General features: G+C 37.5%; 1 pseudogene; it reads right to left on the reverse strand.

Moving 5' to 3' along the window:
* Nucleotides 1-1,197: 1,197 nt before the first annotated feature.
* Nucleotides 1,198-1,932, reverse strand: LOC143858270 (14-3-3-like protein B pseudogene; annotated as a pseudogene).
* Nucleotides 1,933-5,073: the final 3,141 nt, after the last annotated feature.

Genomic DNA, 5,073 nt, shown 5'->3' on the forward strand with positions numbered 1-5,073 from the left:
TTTGTCTACTCCAAAACCTTATTTCCCTTTTAACAAAAATGCTCTTTATCAGGTAATCGGTGCCTTTTCGGAAAAACCAACGGTTATGAAATATTATTCTTAAAAGATTTTTACTAGAAAAAGTAATCATGATCAGAGACATTTGGGAAATATTTTTCAAAAACTAAAACCTAAAGCTATTAGCTATTTCATGATTTTCGATGACTACTGTACGATGCACATTACAAATTAAGAATTTATAGGCAAGAACAGAAGGCCTGTCCTTCTTCTGTACCATTTCGAGCTACTTTTTATTCTTCAACTTACCACGAAGTAGAGACAATAAAAAAGAAGGTATTGAGCCTCTCTCTCAATGCTCTATGGCTTTTGTTCTCCAGTTTATCATGGACTTTGGCGTGACAATGGCAGTACACTAATGGTAGATGCGGGCAGGGAGATTCCCTCCTGACAATAGCCGTATGAGGTTGCTGGGTTTATTTCTTTCCAGACCGATGGTATAAAAGTTGGTGCACTAGAAACGTGAGCATGGTAAGAACAAAGAGTTTGAAAAAAGAAGTGCCACGTGTCTAGGGGCAACAAGTGGAGTTGATCATTACGATAATTAATATCTTATATAAAATGCGGCCACCGGCAATATTAATTTTTAGAGCCCCGTATATGGGTTTTCTATAACGAAAATACCCTTGTCTTATTCGCAATATGACAAATATACGAGGGATGTTAGAGATGAATATAACCAAACTTCCGTACACATGGCAAAACTATGAGGGATATTAAAGACAACCCCGACAAGAGTGTGTCTTGAGATCACTTTCCCTCTATGCCATACCCATTACCTACTCACACATGGCATACATATACATTGGTTGGCCGATCTGATCGATTTCTTGCAGATGGGCGGCTAAGATCAAAGTTGAGCAAAAAAAAAAAAAATTATAGTTAAGATCGACCGCCAAAATTCTCGGGTTTCTGCGCTCTACCTGGTCGGACAACCGATCAACACACACGTAAACATCGCCCACGTACGTGGGATCATGAGATAATAAAGAGATTAGCTAAAATAGGTAATTTTTACTAAGCTAGAAATATATGAGATTCTTCCAACCATGATGATATAAGAAATGTTCCACACACCACTAATAGCAAAGTAATTATTTAAAAGCTTTGATTTGAGTCACCATTGCTTTAAGCATTGCCTTAATCCTCCTCTGTAGTCTCACCATCTGCTATAGTGAGATTGTCCTTCAAAGACTGAATGATCAGAGTAGTATCTTCACTCATTTGAGCAGTATCAAGCTTGGGAATAGCTTCATCTAAAGCTTTCTTAGCTATATTGGAAGCCTTTTCATGCATGCTCAAAATTTCATAGCAAAAGGCTGAGAAATTCAATGCTACGCGCAAGCGAATCGGATTTTCCGGCCGCAGAACCACCCCCGCCTCTTCATAAGCGGTCTCGTAAGCTTTGAGGGACTTGACAGCAGCCACTTTCATCTTATAGCCTGTATTACTCTCCACAAGATAACGATAAAAATCTCCTTTCATCTTATAATAACCCACCATTGATTGTCCCCCGTTCGATGAAGGTATGAGATACTCATCGGCGAGGATCACAACTTCGTAACAAATATTAGTGATCTCTGTTTTGATCTTCTCCAGGAAGTTGGTGATCAATGCCACCTTTTGATCATCCTCCGCCCCGTCCTCCTCCTCCTCCTTGCGCTTGGCTGATGTAAGGATCTGCCAAGATGCCATCCGCTCTGCGATCAAGCTCTCGTATCCGATGGTGAGTAAATTCCTCTCTTTGCGGGTCAATCCGGTGATGGCGTCTTTAGAAACTTCCGTCATGAAATCTACTGTGTCCTCATACCTCCCGACGACCTCAGCTAGCTTAGCCATGTAGACCATGTCCTTACGCTCTTGAGGGGAGGCCATGGAGGATATGAACTATGAACAGATTTCAGAGAGTGAGGGTGAGTGTATAAATAAAGTATAGAGAGCTAAACATTTTCTAGACAGCTAGGAAGACCTACCCATTTTTAGAGGATTCTCTATTTTTTTTTCAAATGGTGCGACCCTATACAAGACCACATAAATAACCATTTTTGAATGACAAAAATACCCTTTTTTTTTATAAAGGCCCTGTTTCTTACAATGTAAAATGGGCATCAAACAAATTTTATGCTCATTTTTAAGAGGAAAATGGGTGTAAAATTTGTTTCATGCCCACTCTAAGTCCAAAGAAATAGAACGCGCGAAAATGAAACGCCCCAACGATAGGGACGCATCGCAATGTTAGTTAGTAAAGATAATACTAATAAAGGCGCGTCTTCGTATTACCTTCCTAAATTTTTTATTAGGAAAGTTTCTTACAAAGAAAACAATATGAAAAAAACCTAATTGTTATAGAATTGTACTAAACAACCACATTAATGTTGCTACTTTGTAACTAACCGATCATTTGGTGACAACTAGAGTCGTCGCCGGTGTCTTTCTCACAAGTTGGAGTTCGTAATAGCATTCACGGTTCTGATTTGATTGATCAACTCAAAATTTTGTAGCAAAAAAGGGTGAGTATGAGCAAGAGATTGAAAGATGTCAGACCTCAGAACGCACCGTTCTTATAGAGAGAAACATGCTTTCACATCTTCTTAACTCGAAATATGAAATTAGAGCCCTGGCCATAAAGTAAATCATCATATGCACAAGCCAAACAATTTGGAGAGAATCAACAAATTCTTTTTCAAGAGCAATTCATCTTCCCACCATACAACTCTCCATTGTACTGTGCTCGGAGAATAAACACATAATTACCACGAATCTCACGGGGTATATTTGTAATTTTACAAAATAGCCATAGATTCGTAACGCTCTTAATTTGTTTGTAGTGAAAGCGTGAATGTATTTTAAATGTGCTAAAAAAGGAAAAAAATCTCATTTCCCCTCAAATATCGAGTCGAATCCGAGGAAAGCTATTAATGCTCACGAGCGTACCATTTTCTAAGGTAAGGTGTATCTGCTTGACTGAGAGCTATTCACGTTTGAGGGGTGCGAATTATCCTACATGGGGTGCGAATTTATCATCGCCCAGAAAAAAAATGATAGAAAAATTGGAGGAATGCAAGAGTATAGTGGGTCCCATTTTTATTGATCCAAGCTGTTCATCTGAGAGGCCTTACTTTGGATCTCTTATGACTAAAAAAATAATAGAGGCAATCATTCAACTAAAAAACACACGTATAAGAGAACTTATTTTGGTCTTCCAATGAAAAACACACATTATTAGATGTTTGAATTTAATGATTATTAGTTTTTAGGCCTATCAAGTGGACGGTTGAGATCAACCAATGATTGGACCCACTATGCCATAGGCTTTTCATTTTTTGTGGAGCAACTCCACTCCTAAAATTCCTCCCAAATCACCACAAATCTCTAAGTTTTTTTTTTTTGCTGATAAAATCTAAACCGTTTATTTACGTAGTTCTTTATCTTACGTATGAGATTGCCATTCAACGTGGGACCAAGACCATGTGAGTCGCCTCATGATGTAAAAAAAAGTCAACGGTCTTGATTGCGTAAAGATGAGCCCATGTAGGGCTTTAGAATTGATTGTCACCATTGATATGGACGGGATCTTTCCTACCTGTTTGGATTGCAAGAGAAACATTTCTGATGGAAAAAAAATTTCTTAGGAAATTTTCTTTGCTTTCTTTCTATGATTTAGAATGACTTGATACAAACATTGTTAATTTAGAGGGATATCATCAGAAAGTAATAGTCCCTCTAAATAAAAATTGAATAGGGTTGGTTCAATTTATCTTTTTTTTTTGTTTTCGTGTGTAAAAAGTAGGAAATTTTAGAAATACTTTTCCTTTTCAAACTTTTCTAGAAAATTCCTGCAAGTCCAAACAAGGCCTCAAGCCCGTAAACTTTGATATCTTGTGAGGTTGTGTTTGGTTGCACGAAAGCAGGGAGGCTTAGGGATTTTTGTTGGTTCTTTGGTTTCCAATGTAGCATTTAACTTTCAGGAGATTCCGAGAGTTGTCTCCTAGTTAATAATTGCATGCCTGTTGATGTGTCACCCTAATCACCTCCCTATAAAATTCAAGCCAAAATCCACAGAAAAAGGTGAAATTTTGCTTGAATTTCCGTAGGAACTCTCTCTCTCTCTACCACTATTCTCCGAGGAGCTTGACAACAAAACACTACATAAAACTAATCTCACAGTCAAGTTTCAATGATTACATGATACCTAAGCCATACAGGCAACAGTACGAGCTGATGTGAGGTTAGAGAGAATTAGAGAATGTGTGATTATGAATGTATAATGTACCTTGAGCTCTATCCCATTTTAAAAACTAGAGTCTAGAGCCTTAGAATCTTTCCTTTCTGGGATTCTTTTCTAATTAGGCTCCTTTTCTGGAATATCAATTTCCATGTTTATCCCACTAAGACGGTTCTAAGTTGAAATAATCCTTTTGCCCTTACCTCCTTTGAGCTTCCACATGCCACGTGTCAGCTTCCCATACATCTATGTAGTTAGTTTGTGTGTGTGTGTGTGTGTGTGTGAGAGAGAGAGAGAGAGAGAGAGAGAGAGAGGTGTGAACTTTCTCTTGGTTTTTAAAATGAGCAAGATTCTACTCAGGGGAGTGATGGGACCTAGGAAAAGAAAATTTTGTAAAGAAAAGTCCATGAAAAATGAGTTAACCAAATCATGGAAATTTATTTTTCAAGAAGTTTTCAAATAAGAAATTTTCCTACATTCAAGTAGTCCCTAGCGAGGGAGAGATTTTAAGGATTTTTTTACTAGTGCTTCTAATTGTCTCATCGAAACAAAAAAATTTCTTTATTTAAGAGGAATTTCTTTTATCTTCAATACAGCATAAAATGGGTATATAAAAATAATAACAAAAATCACCAAGGAGATTCCCTCCTTGGTGATTTTTACCTAATAAATCTTTAGTAGTATATGAAGTTACCGAGTTTATTTCTAACCAGACTAATAGCATAAAAGTTAGTGCACCGAAAATTTGGGCAGGCCAAAGTAAAACAATTGGATAAAGGAAGTGCCACGCG

The sequence above is a fragment of the Tasmannia lanceolata genome, unplaced genomic scaffold (genome assembly GCF_043159265.1).
Source record: "Tasmannia lanceolata isolate RefF3 unplaced genomic scaffold, GAP_Taslan_0.1 ptg000025l, whole genome shotgun sequence".
Taxonomy (NCBI): domain Eukaryota; kingdom Viridiplantae; phylum Streptophyta; class Magnoliopsida; order Canellales; family Winteraceae; genus Tasmannia; species Tasmannia lanceolata.